The sequence below is a fragment of the Malaya genurostris genome, chromosome 2, assembly GCF_030247185.1.
Source record: "Malaya genurostris strain Urasoe2022 chromosome 2, Malgen_1.1, whole genome shotgun sequence".
NCBI lineage: Eukaryota > Metazoa > Arthropoda > Insecta > Diptera > Culicidae > Malaya > Malaya genurostris.
In genome coordinates this window covers 6,766,309-6,782,055 of record NC_080571.1, presented here as the reverse complement: position 1 = coordinate 6,782,055, position 15,747 = coordinate 6,766,309, and positions in this window count along the sequence as shown.

Genomic DNA, 15,747 nt, shown 5'->3' with positions numbered 1-15,747 from the left:
GACTAACACGTCTTTGTTTCCGATATATGGGTGCAAATTATAAATTCAGGTAGATAAACATATAGAAAAAAAAGGTCGGGCTTTGAAACTTCGTCAATTTTGCATGAATAATTATTATAGTTGCACCTACTGATTAACTGCTACTTAGCAGGGTCTTATCTCGACGATTAAAAATTAAAAACGCTTTGCTGCCTTTCTGGATTTTTCTAACCCTGGCGATGGTTTCGAAGCAATATGCGACAGCTTAGTTTGAAACATCGCTCTTATTAGTTATTTAAAGCAAAACTGTGAAAGCACGCGAATCTATAATACAAGTGAAATTATTTCTAATGCTTCACCTAAGTCACCACACAAGTAGCGCGTTGAGTTGCTCTCCTGTACTTTTATACTGATCGTGCAACTTATCAAGTTAGTTTATATTACTTTTTTGGTAACGGTATTCTGTGGTCTACAACATATCTCTAAGTTCTACCATTGTTACGAATAATTATGATGTAATGTAATGTGTAATGATGCCTTTCTCATATTACTCATTGTTACGTCATAAATATAATCATAATATAATATAATGAAATTCGCAAAAACAACTGTTTTAGTATTTTTATATTACGCCTTGTTCGTTTTGTGTTTTCTTCTACTTTCGGTGTTGTACATATTGTTATTCTATATGGCGATTTGAAAACTTTGACACTCGTCGCCCTGCAACTGCGGAACCGGAAGTCGGATCCGGATGAAATTTCACAGTAGGTTTAAAGACAGTATGAACTTTAATTCAAATCAAGATTTGTGAAAATCGGTTGAAGCATCGCAGAGAAATCGAAGTGAATTTAGTTTTAGGAGTTTTTCTTCTCCAATTTCGGTGCTCTCGGAACAGGAGGTTTCAGGAGTAGTGCCGAATTAAGTTTTCATGCCCACAAACTAATAAGTTCTGCAAACTAGAAGAATTTATCAGACAGTTTTATGGGATTTGTACCTGTTTTTAACCATCGTTCGTGGAAAAATACTAATAAAATTGGTAATTTTCCACTTATCACGCTTTAGTTCCGAAACCGGAAGCCAGATCCTGATAAAATGTTCCACAAATTTTTAGGATATTATAATACCTTTCATTTGAATCTTAGTTTGCAGAAATCGGTTGAGTAAACTTTTTCTCAAATTTTCACATATTACCATATAACTCCGGAACCGGAAGCCACAATCAAATGAAATTCAATAGTAAGGTATGGGACCATAATACTTTTATTTGAATCTTAGTTTGTGAAAATCGGTTCAGCCATCTCTGAAAAAGGTGAGTGCATATTTTTTTTCACTTTTTTGGTACATATCACCTATATCTCCGGAACCGGAAGTCGGATCGGAATGAAATTCAATAGCAGGCTATGAGACTATGAGACCTTTCATTTAAATCTTTGTTTGTGAAAATCGGTTTAGCCATCTCTGAGAAAAGTGAGTGCATATTTTTGTTACATAAACACACACACACACACACACTCACACGGACACATACACACACAGACATTTTCTCAGTTCGTCGAGCTGAGTCGAATGGTATATGACCTCGGTTAAAAAGTCGAAATTCACAGTGATTGCATAGCCTTTCTATATGAGAAAGGCAAAAAATCTTTAATAATAACCAAAAGCAAAGTTACGTGTATAGTCATTTGAGCGTACAAATAGTCGATTGTAGTTATTATCCAAGCAAATTTTCGTATAGTTGCATATGCTTTATTTAAAACGATTGTGCAACTCCTACGAAAACTTATGCATCGATCAAATTACAAATGCAGCAAAAAAATCTGCGAAAATACATTTGTGAAACTTAAGGAAATTACTACGTCATATGAACGAGAATTGAGTTGACGTATGCAAAAACATAACAAACATAATTTCTAATGAATAAGCATCACATTTTATTTTCAAAACAACTCAATTCACGATTTGATAATGATAATTCTAAATATTGCATTGATCGTTTGTCTTTTTGTGAATAGAAAATCGACAAAACGAGTTTTGCCTTTCTCATATAGAAAGGTATGCAATTGCTGTGAAACCCGACTTTTCAACTGAGGCCCGGAGGGCCGAAGGTCGTACACCTTTCGATTCACTTTTCTCGGAGGTGGTTGAACCGATTTTCACAAACTTAAATTCAAATGAAAGGTCTTATAGTCCCATAGCCTGCTATTGATTTTCATTTGGATCCGACTTTCGGTTTCAGAGTTACAGGGTAATGTGTAAAAATTAGAGAAAAAATGTGTCTTATAGTTTCCTATAAAAATTTAGAATATTTTATCCGGATCTGACTTCTGTTTCCGGAACTAAAGCGTAATAAGTGTAAGCTTACCAATTTATGTCTGATAAATTCTTCTAATTTGCAGAACTTGTTAGATTGTGAGCATATAAACTCAATTCGGCACTACTGGTTCTCCCTTTTCCTGTTTGGAAAGCACCGGAAGTAGTGAAGAAAAACTCCAAAAATAGAACTCACTTCGATTTCTCAGCGATGCTTGAACCGATTTTCACAAATCTTAGTTAGCTCACATTATCTCAAAAAACTACTGTGGAATTTCATGCGGATCCGACTTCCGGTGCCACAATTACAGGGCGATGAGTGTCAAAGCTTTCGAACCACCATATAGAATGACAATATGTACAACACCGGTTCGTGCAACGTGGTAGAAGAAAACACAACACCAACGATGCGTGCTTTGTTCTATTCCGTACACGCTATAAAGAAAACGAAACGGCTACGGATGTCTGCTATTGGTGTGTGTTATTGGTGAAAGACTGTGCTGCGGTTGATAAAAATTTTAGCTAATTAAGTGCGACCGAAAGCATAAAAGTATGTCAATGAATTGCAATTTATGTGCATCGGATTTTACAGCTTCGCGATGTAATTCTCACCTTTTTAGCAAGCCTTTTTAGCAAGAGCACTATTACTAATCTGCTACGCGTGGTGTCTTCAACTAGTTATAGTGTTAGAAATTTTGTTTTAACTGTTAGTTTTAATTCTAGTGGTAAGCCTAATGTATCTGTTGGATCATTGTAATCTGTTGATATAAATAATGAGGAGGTTTTATGCCTGCTGGAGAGAGAGATTGACAAATTTCATCTTCAACGGGCTTTTCCCTGCTCACAAATAAATAAATAAATAAATAAATAGTAAATGCAATTTTCACAGCCTGTAGTACAGCAATACCGTGCTGATGGTGTTGTGATGTTAATAATAATAATAATTATAATAATAATAATAATAATAATAATATTTTTTCTTTTTTTTCTTTTTGCGATATTCTCCTAACCAGAGACCATTTTTTTGTTGAAACAGACAATGAAAATTATAGAATGATAGTACTCAAGGGAGAGCAAGGATGTGAATATATAGAACGGAAAGGCGAGACGTGACAGAGGGTCATTTAAGCAAGCAGAAATCTTCTAGTAACTTAACTTTTACCTTCTACCAGAGGAGTTGGGCTTGGGCATCTGAATAATGCGAATCACCCAAGTCTCTGGTATGTCGGAAAGTAGTGATAAAGGTCTTTTACCATTTACTATCCGAACCGGCAAAAGAAAAATTACCAGAAGTTGTCACTTTCTACTTGCGACGGCATTCTCACACACAATGAGTTCTTCACTGCATGGATGTTTATTCTCAATCTCTATACGGCTAGTTAAATATCGGAATGGAAGGTTTGTTCGAACTATTGCTTATGTGCCCAGAGTCACAGCGTGTAGGCTGTTTAGCCTAGGTTGTAAGCGGCGTTCAGTAGCACTCCACTCATCGCTACAGCGATGGAAACCTATCATGTTAATTTTTATACTCTAACAACAGCCAACATTTCGTACATCGATTTCGTACATCAGTGTTTATTTTGCTATTATTTTATTATTTGAATGACTAAATAAACATTCAATTTGGTACAACAATATGTTTTGCTGTTGTTACTCAATTCACAGATTATATAAATTTTGTTTACTTCATGGTTTCATTCATTCGGTAAGTAATAAACTTAAAGATAATTCAAATATGTTTTGAAATAAGTCACTGCATTCCACATTTTAGTTTTGTTGTGATATTGTTTTGGTATTAGATATAGCTCATTTTAGTATTACTCTACTCAGGCGGGAATTTTATTTAGATAAATGTGATCAGAAAACAGATTGGAAAAATGACATGCGAAATACAACTATTCAATGAAGAGCACGAAAAAGCTACTTCAGAGACGGGACTCGAACCCAATAGCCAATTAAACAACCCTGCATGGGAAAACACATGAAGAAAACAGCCTAATTGATTAGAAGAATCGAGCATGCTTCGCTGTACTCGGACGCCACGTCATTCAATTATAGTCATATCTCTATGGCAATTCCTTCGCGAATAAATCACACACACGTCGCATCGCAAGTCTATATTTAATTTCTGCTTCACCGACAGACGTTGATTTGAGATTTTGTTTTTTTTTTGTGTAGGACTACAATTGAAAGCAGTCAAAATCTAATTTGCAAAAAACAATTTCTCCGGATAGAAGCTAGTTACGGGTTCGAGTCCCGTCGCTGCAGGCTGAATATGATATGCATTTACTATTTTCCTTTGATCGGGTTTAGTCAGTCGTGAGCTCTTCAATAACATTATCGCAGGATACGTTGTCTACCAACAGGGCAAGTGGCGTTTTGTCTGATCCAGGTAGCTATACATTCAGTGTGAAATTTGTGCTTACAGGAAAATTCACGTTCAGTTTCTTGAAGTATCGATTCCATACAGATAGAACAAGTCGTGTTGACTTCAGCGCTGAAAGAAAAAGTCAGAGATAATCGCTCCGTAATAATTTGTAATTACATTCGCTATTTACGGTTGATTATTTGTTGGTTGAACAGCAGAGTCTGGAACAGTATCTAATTCTGCAGTTGCATCGTTTGAGTTGATCATGGAAAAAATTAAGCCCTCATCGATTCTCATTACCATATCTGTGAAGAAACATGGCATTATTTGTATGATTAAACTATGGTAGCATAAATTTTATGGTCAAAAAATCAGTGGAATAAGTAAATTCGGATCAATTCATTTGAATATAATTTTTGTCTTTCTGATAGAAAAATGCTATGCACAGTGAAAACCAAGGCTCGAGATGCCGAGTTTCATTTTACATTACTTTTACCTTACCTTGGATTTCCTCCGCTGTAGGCTGCGTGGATTCGTTTCGATTGATGCTGAAATTAATTAAATTCGACACTAATTTTGTATCATTACAAAAATTTGGTACATTTTATACCTCTCGAACTCTGCTGCTTGACTAGTCGATGCTTCTGACTCCGCCCCGGCCCCGGTGCTGGCCTCCGCACAAAATGTGGGCTGAAGTGTAGCAGTCATATATTTAATCAGTGATATTCGGTTATCACTTTCATTCGTGAGAATTCTGATCATTCCGTTGTACTCTTCGGAAGTGTCACTGTGAGCTGTCGCGATGTGCTCGGTTAAATGAGTATTTTTTATCCGTGAAAATTTTCCATCAAAACAGACGCAAATCGGACAACGTACGGCAAACGGGATATCCAGATGTTCGAGGATAAGGTGTTCGTACAGGTCCGAGATTCCAAGACCATCTTTGTTACAGTAAGGGCAGCTAAATAATTTTAATTGAAGCAATGCATTGTCTTGGTTTGAAATTTGAGCAGCCAGGACCTCGTCCGGTACGGCTGCATTTTGTGATTGGCGTGACCATGGGCCGAGATGTCCGGGAACTTGCTAGTATTGGAGCATATCAAACAGACATAAAGTATCTGGCTTTGATTGGATTGACTGGATGATGCTGCTGAATCAAAAAAAGCGGACTTAAAATAAAAATTTATTTTCTGTTTGTGTGAAATTTTTTATTAACCAAACGTTCACTTTGAAATTGACTCTTCATAACCGATTGACCGATCTGGTTTTTGAACAGCGATAGCTTTCACTTGTCTCCAGCCATGTGGCACAATATTACCCTTTAGGAACTTATTGAACAATTTTAACAAGCGCCTATTGACAGAGTCAGGCAGAATTTTCAACAAGTTGAACTTAATTCTGTCTTGCCCCGAGGCTTTATTGTTACACAACAAGAGCGCAAGTGCACGGGCAGAACTCCGAAATGAGTCATGGTTTCAGAAAATGTTTTTTCATGTTCTCGGATCATGAACTATCTGATCATGTTTGGCTAAAATCTAAGCGTAACACACATTACATTTGTGGATATAACTACAGGAGCATTGATGTTATCATCTTCATGCGGTATACATTTAGGTGTCATGTTTCAAAATAAGAATTCGCAAATGAACGGCTGGTTTCGTACAGCCAAATAGTTTAAGAATGTTGAAACATTTTCAGTATAAAAGCTTTAAAGTATTAAAATATTGTGATTTTGAACAAATACATGTGTTAGAATAGTGTGGTCTATAAACTGTTAGTTATTTATTACTCCAGATTTAATTTCATACTTTTTATGCAAAAAGATTTGGGAATCCAGTCTAACGTCAACGGTCGCCCGGGTTGGTGGTTCAATGCACAAGGCGCTGGTCTTGCAAGCCAGTTGTCGTATGTTCGAGTCCCGACCGGTAAGTTTTCTAAGTGTCAATAGGGTCGTAGTACGGCGATTATTCTGTACGCTAAGAATGCGGACTGCGACGTCTGTCTGTCTGTCTGAAACAGAATGACCAAATTCCACAAAAGGAATGTAGTACCAGGGCTTTGCTTTGCATGTCAACTGTCAAACATATTCTATATCCAAATCTATTCTAACAATAAAAATATCAGAAATACAAAAATCCCTTCAGTTGTATTAATGGTAAACATTGCTCTAGTATTTCCAATTGAAAGATGTAACCGTACTCAGCCCATTCGTGGTCTTGTATGCAATGTTGCTCGAATATCAAAAATACAACGAATGTCTATGATCATCGCTCGCTTTCCTTCGCCTTTGTTCGATAATCGTTCTGGTATTCGGACTTGTCCGTATATTCGGGCGCGAACGAAGCCGACGCTGCTTCGTTACTTGCACGAATATCTATTCCTTGCTGTTGTTATTCGCATTGGACATACCCCCGAATGACTTAACGCGAATATGGAACGAATATTCATACAGCGATCATCGCCAAACCTAATTCGCGATGATCGTTCGTGCTGTCTTTGAAACAAGCAAATTAAGATGTTTCCCCCCGCACTATTGCCATAGTCTTATGTGTATGTGATGAACCATATTCCAGCATTCTCCCATTACTGCTATCGAACGAGATATGATGAATTTATTAGATAAAAAATGCTTCGCGAAGAATGGAAACCAACGATCTTCGCCGTGACGCTATTCGAACCAATTCGAAGAATAAAATAAATGAACGAATGACAAACGAATGTATAAAACGAACATGCATGGTGTATACCAGCAGCGAAGAATGGATTAGTATATTCGGGTTCTCTACGATTATTGCTTATTCCTTTTGCACCCTTCTCTCTTTCGAGCAGTGAATAGTTCAACGTTGTTCGAGACTGACATATTCGAAGGCAGTATAATCACAGCAAGGATGCGTGAATGAATTAGTTACACGAAGAATATTTGCAACATTGCTTGTATGATGTCAATTATCTTCCAGTCGGATTATCCATAAACACAAATAATTCCAAACTAGCTGAATATTTCACCGAATGAAGTACACAATGAATACTTTCATTCCAATGCTTACTTTTTGCCTATCAATCAATCAATCAATCATACATTCTATCACATTGTAATTTGATTGAGAAGGTTCCGGTAAGAAAAGTGGAGTTTTGAGTTTCGAATAACATTCCGAAAGTAACACATATTAGGATCATGGAAGATTTTCATGGGCAATAACTCTTCACAGTTAATACCATTTTGATCATAAATCATGAAAAATTGTCAAGATTTCATGAGAAAATAAAATAATTGGTTTCACGATTTTTCAAACATGACAACGATAACAGATTTCTTTTCGTACTCTACCATCGATAATGGTGTTTCGTTTGTATTCGATGTCGCGACGTGGGAGGTCTTCTGTTCCGGAACATAGTCGGAACATACTTTTTTAGCGAAATCGAATCTTATCACTTTAACACATGGGCTGAAAAGTTTCGGGTCTAACACAAAGATGGCGCATGTTTTTTTACAGTCACCTGTTTTTTCATTTAATGAAAATGGAAAATGGAAAATGGAAAATGGAAAATGGAAAATGGAAAATGGAAAATGGAAAATGGAAAATGGAAAATGGAAAATGGAAAATGGAAAATGGAAAATGGAAAATGGAAAATGGAAAATGGAAAATGGAAAATGGAAAATGGAAAATGGAAAATGGAAAATGGAAAATGGAAAATGGAAAATGGAAAATGGAAAATGGAAAATGGAAAATGGAAAATGGAAAATGGAAAATGGAAAATGGAAAATGGAAAATGGAAAATGGAAAATGGAAAATGGAAAATGGAAAATGGAAAATGGAAAATGGAAAATGGAAAATGGAAAATGGAAAATGGAAAATGGAAAATGGAAAATGGAAAATGGAAAATGGAAAATGGAAAATGGGAAATGGAAAATGGAAAATGGAAAATGGAAAATGGAAAATGGAAAATGGAAAATGGAAAATGGAAAATGGAAAATGGAAAATGGAAAATGGAAAATGGAAAATGGAAAATGGAAAATGGAAAATGGAAAATGGAAAATGGAAAATGGAAAATGGAAGCAGTAAGTAGAGTAAGAGTGAGAGTGAATTTGGTAAACTGTACGTGTTTATCCCGGAAATTTGTTTTCCAGCGTAAGCACCAGTACCAGCCTAAATGCCGTGTAAAAGCTGGCGGAAAAAATGAGCCAAGAATAGATCCACTGGGTTCCTGCTTCCATGTCACAAAAAGCGACAATTGCAGTAGTTTCTTATTCCTTTCAGTTCTCAGATATTTGCAACGTTTCACTTCTGATTACTCTATTTTACTAAATTCTCTCTTCATTCAACTTCATTTAACTTATCAATTTGCGGTTAGCTTCGGAGAAAAGTTTAATTTGGTATGTTTCTTCTTCCATGTTATTGCTTCCCAAGTAGCAAATGTAACTTATTGAACTTTCAAGATGTTTTACAATTGATTTAGAAATGTTATTTATGTTAGATATGTTCAGAAAGATTATCAAATATTTTTAAATTGGTTGTGCAACTTATCACTGTTAAGTTTCACAATACTTCCGAAAAAAAAATCACTGTAGAACAACTTTAAGTACATCTAAAACAATTGTGCAGTAAATCACCAACTTGTTAATGTTTCACTAAAAGCTCTACAAAAAATTTCACATCGTCATGTAAAACGGGAGTAACTATAACAATTGTGCAACTTATCAAAAACTTTCCAAACGGCTGTCATAATTGTAGCGGACACAATATATGTCGAAATTGCTTTAAATCTCTTCTGGAAGAAAAATTAGTGAAATGATTGATGCTCTCCGCAAGGCAAAAATGATTAGCCGGATTGATAATCTTGCTGTAAAAAATATTTTTCTGCTGAATCCGCATATTTTTTACAGCAAGGTTATCAATTCGGCTAATTCCGAATTCATGGCTGCCTCATGAATTTTTAGGTCAGTGTGTGCAGTTTTCTTCAGTTTTAGAAAAACAATGATATAAAATTCAAAACTTGCAAAACAGTTGTGCAAGATTTATCTGTTTGAATTGAACGCAAAACTTGCAGATTATTATCATAAAAGTTGCAGGAATACAGCATTACATACGCAATGAAAACAAAAATCAATCAGATAAATTGTATTCGGTTTTCATCTCGCGAAAACAATAAGCAGACCTGACATCACTTTTCAAAGATATTGAACGAAAAGCTAAATCACCATAGTTTTTCTCATAGATATATACTACCGATTGTGGAACTTGTTTTTGCAACTCCAGCACATGGACTTACCAAAATAGTGCGCATCACAAAAGTCAGGCCCGCTAAGATGAATGATTATACTGTATTGTTGTTTAATTCAACTAGAAGATTATTGATAAAAAAAAACGTAGAGCATTTTTTCCGAAATATTAACATGTTAATGTTTCCTGTTATTTAGATGATATATGTCATTACATTGGGTGAACCATTTTCTATCCAAATCACTGTTACCATAGATGCCATATTGGAAAATATTCAAGCAAAATTCATTTCGAGATTTTTCAGGTTTAATTACACATTAGTTTGATCAAAATCGTCTGAAAATTTTAAGAATGTTTGAATACACGTATTTCAAACACCATTCCACTGACTCTCATTAAAAATGATAGACTGTTATTTTCACAGTAATTGGTGCACAATCATTAAAAACACCTTAATTCAAAGGCGCTTGAAAATTTCGGCCGTACGAATACATGTTTCACCATAAAAGTGCAGTTCGTTGTCGATTTCTCAATTACAAAAACACAAAAGATCAATTCTACAATATGTAGCATTATCATTTTTCATGTGCAGATTATTTTACAAGATCTATGTTTGTGTTGAGAGAAGTTGTATTGAAAATCAAATGTGAAACTTAATCATTAGAAATTAGGTTTGCATGTTTTTGTAAACGTCATTCCATTTCTTGTTTACATTACGTAGTAGTTCTCACGAGTTTCACAATTGTTTTTTCACTGATTTTATTACTGCCTTTGTGATGGGATCGAGGCATGAGTTTTCGTATCAGTTGCACAATCGTTGTGAATAAATGTTGCACAACACAGAAAAATTGCGCTGTTTCCATAACACAACAGTTATCAGAATGGTAATATAAACTAATTTGATAAATTGCACAATCGGTAGAAAAATACAGGACAGAAACTTAACATGCTACTTGGGTTGTCTCTCATAATTATAAATTGATTAATAAAAATCAACTAAAGCACAAATCAATTAATATTACGATGTTAATAACAGAGATAACATATATCAATATATTGTTGAAAAAGGTAAAAAATACTTGTTTGTTTGATAAACTAATATTTTTTCACGTTAGCCGGATCAACCAATATAACCAATTATCCATTTTAATAAATAATTAAAATAATAAAGCAGAAATAATAAACAATCAAGTCGCACGAGAAATTTGTTGACCTTTGTTTGGCGATTTAAAATGATTTTATAACAATTTTAAAATTATGCAACTGCAATTAATCAACTATTTTGTCTAAATCCTATTCACTCGTTTATTTTCTAGTAGGTTATTCCATTTAAAAAAAAATTAGGGAAGTTTTAATTTGTTACGCGATAGTATTTCAAATTTTCCTTCACGAATAAGAACTGTGAATCAAGACTTTCCGGGACTTCAGTATCGGATATTGTTGAAACGTTCACTCGTGGTGCATCCGAGCATCTTGAAACCGGAACATACTAGGTCGCACGCTGATTCTACCATTACTGAAATTTACACTAACAAATATCCTTCTCCCGTGACACTTGTGGAGTGCGCAGTAGTATTTACGGCCTCTAGTAAAAACAAGTGTTGGACTAACATTCCTTCACATTCCTAAGACCAGGGGTTCCCAAACTATTTTGAACAGCTGACCCCTTTACCAATGTGTATTGATACCTCAGACCACAAAAACCACCATAAATAAACAAATTTAGAATTTCCGTTTCCAGATTTCCGTGTGTCTATGTTGTCTCTTGTTTCATTGCCAAATCATGTGCATTGAAGTGCACAAATGTAAGATGCGTAATTGTTCAACACCGGTAAAATTTACTAGAATAAGAAATTTCCCTATAAACCAAGAAGTTAGAACAAGTTTGCAGAATTTCAAAAAAGGACTTGTATTAGTAGATAGGGGTCGATCATCAGATCTCGTCGACCCCCAAATTTAGTTTTCAATTACTTCGGCCTCTCGATAACCAATTTCGACCCCAAGACGATCTACATTCGCGTACATTGAAGAATGATTTACCAGTCCTAGGTCGAATCATCCAGAAATTCCCTGTACAATTTCATTCAATCCCGATCAGTAACGGAGTTGTGGTCGCTCAAGCTCAAGTAAGTACCATTCTCGTTGAATAAGTCACATATAAATGCCGTATAATTCGAGTTGAAATCAATTTAAATAATAATAAACAATTAAATGGTGACAATACTAATGAGATGACAATTGGTACATAAACCTTGTTTACTGAAAAATAATTAATATCTGAGCTTTCCTACATACTAAGAAATCAGATAAGCAATTCCGTGAACTGAAGCAACCTGATATTTTGTTATTGTATGATGGTGTCCCCAACACGAAAGATTTGCCATTTGAAAATTAAAACCCCTAATCTATCCTAACTAGCAAAACGATAACAAATTCCATGAACTGGATTATCTTAAAAAAAATCCACTGAAATCATTTGACACATGCTCATTATTCTATTTTATTTATTATTTTATAGCTAGAAATATTTGCAAAGTAATTGTGAAACATTTATGCATAAGAAAGATAAAAAGCAAAAAAAAGTTTTGTTCTGCCTCTGCTTAGCGGCTTAAGCAGTTGAACTGCTAGGCACCAGATGGCGGTTCAATTTGAACTGTCTTGTTATTACATTCCTTTTGTGGAAAACCATTTTGTTTAAACAGACTCGGCAGCCGATTCTTAGTGTACAGAACCAACGCATGACTGGTGCTACGATCCTATTGACACTACGAATCCTTCCTGGTTGGAGGTTCGAACATAAGCAAGACATACACCAAGCAATAAAGTACCTTACTGAAGTTATTACTGATCTGACGACACGGATTCTTCCATCAACCTGAATCGAGTCACACTCGATTTCATAACAATTATCGAGGATTATCGATACGTAGTCGCCGTTGTAACCTGTTATTCTATTCCTTGATATCTTACCCATTAAATTGAGCGCCTCTTAATCTGCTAACAAAACGTTATATCTTAATGTTTTCCACAACACAACAAAACTAACCCGGCTTGTTTAGTGCTTTTTTTGCCATCCCCAAACGATGTCTGAAAACAACTGAGTATCACTTGTCCAACGCACCAAATCGAACTGCGGTCTATCGTGTGAATGCAATTTCGGTGCTTCATGAAATTCGCCAGTAGGAAACATTCCTTTATCTTTCAGAACGAATTCGTGGAAATCAATGAGTTGACATTGTGTTACATAGATTTCGATTATCTGTTCAGATAAGGGTCGGTGTTAGCGAGTATCAAGCACTGGTATCGCTGGTCAGTCGTCGTATGCTCCGTTGAAATAGAAGGTTCCGCTTTGGAATCCGACACCCTGACTTTAATTTACTGTTTCAAGTGGAGCAGGAGAAAACGAGTAATTTTATTATATAATAAATGTTTTTTTTGTAATAAAATTTTTATTCTGGCCTTTTTGCGTAAAAGCTTTACGTGGCCGATTGGCTTACATTTTTGTTACTTAAAATTTTTGTTTTGCTATTGGATCTCGTTGTCACTTTTCTTCTAGGGAGAGATGAGTTTCCATTTCCATCCAACGAGGTTCGGGGGTCACTTCGTCCGCGGCTTATCTCATCATCCATTGCACAGTGGGGAAAAATGGACCAAAAACGCGACGATTTTTTTGGAGGCATGATACAGCTGACCACAAAGCACTTTTTTGGTGTAAAATGGTCAGTAAAATCGATTCCATGTATTTAGAAGGACCGCACGAAACGCTATCATGTTCATTTTACCCCAAGTTCCCTTCTTATACTGCATTGTATTCAAGCTTAACTATATAACATGAAACCGGTGAACTTGCAGAAGAGCGAATAGAGTGTTTCCGATTTAAAACCTGTTTTAATCCACCTAGTGGTGTGATGATGCCTTTCTCATGTACATATAATATTGTGGCATTCTATTCAAAAATTTTCTCTTCGATTTTTAAAGGAAACCAAGTGATTGTTTATGCATAACATACAGAATAAAACAGTGCTTTGATTGCGTAAGCCATCCTTAAGAAAACGAAATGGGTTCACTATTATATGCACTTCCGGCACCGGAACCCAAGAACCGGTATAATCGAAGTCGGTTCATACGGCCACCAACTAACATGACACACAAACTCTTCTAATACACACCCTATAACTCCGGATTCGGAAGTCGGATCCGGATGAAATTCAGGAATTCCGTATGGGACCGGAAGAACTTTCATTTGAATATTAGTTTGTGGAAATTGGTCAAACCATCGCTGACAAAAGTGAGTGAGATCCATTTTGGTATATATGACCACTATTTCCGGTACTTTCGGAACCGGATACCGGGAACCAGGATAACCAAAATCGATTTGTTTAGTTGCCTACTGATAATGACTATCGATTTGTGTAGTTTTGAGACCAGTTTAGAAAAATTTTCACGTTTTTTGCTTCGCCGGTTTAAGTGACGGTGTACAATATTGAACACACTTTACCCTATAATTCCGGAACCGGAAGTCGGATCCGGATGAAACTCAGGAATTCCGTATGGGACCACGAGACCTTTCATTTGAATCCTAGTTTGTCAAAATCGGTTCAGCCATCTCCGAGAAAACCTAGTGAGATTATTTGACACATACACACACACACACACATACATACACACACACACACACACAGACATTGCTCAGCTCGATGAACTGAGGCGAATGGTATATGACACTTAGGCCCTTCGGGCCAATTTTCACTAGTCGGTTTTTCAAGTGATTGCATAACCTTTCTATATGAGAAAGGCAAAAAGTCTAACAAATCGATTGGCAATAGTTTTATTGACGGCAGACAACTCGTTGCACCGTTTACCCCATGTTTTTTCTAGTTATAATATTCAGTTGAAATATGATCTACAATCCAAAAGCAGATCCAATGCGATCTATCAATATTGGTTCATAATACGTGCAAAACATCTGTGATCCAATTAAACACAATGGGAATGACAGTACTAGCCTGTTTAATCCGTTTTACCCCAATTTATATCAAAAGTCGTATTTCTGGCTAAGCTTTCTCTCGCATACCGAAAGCAGGCTGATTGCGGTTGATGAAAATCGATTGATATTACGAAGAAAGACCTGAAAATAGGATTACAAATGAATTCAATGACCGCACGAATCTTGTTATACCGTTTTACCCCAATTTATCCTTTAACTGAGTCTTAAGATTTTGCTCTACATTGAATTCATTTGTAATCCAATTTTCAGGTCTTTCTTCGTAATATCAATCGATTTTTATCAACCGCAATCAGCCTGCTTTCGGTATGCGAAAGAAAGTTTAACCAGAAATATGACTTATGAAATAAATTGGGGTAAAACGGTATAACAAGATTCGTCATTGAATTCTTTGAAATACGAATTATGAATTAAATTGGGGTAAAACGGGTTAAACAGGCTGGTACTGTCATTCCCATTGTGTTTAATTGGATCACAGATGTTTTGAACGTAATATGAACCAATATTGGTAAGTCATGTTGGATCTGCTTCGGGATTGTAAATCTGAATTCAACATAAAATTATAATTGTCGGAAAATTGGGGTAAAACGATGTAGCACGAAGCATGCGATCATGAACACTATCTGTAAATTATTGTTTGAGGTTATATGCGAAACATAGAACTGTCTTGTTTAACCAAAATTGGTCCAAACACCGATCAATAGAACTTTTTTTTCTGTAAATTCACGGAAGAAGATGACGGGGGGTAAAACAGAATACAGTTGTTTGCGGTCAATCTTATTAAAAACAATCCATTTATCTAACTTATGAGCATGTCAGGAATACCTTCCTATTGGTGAAATTGTTTTTTTTTTTCCTGAGTT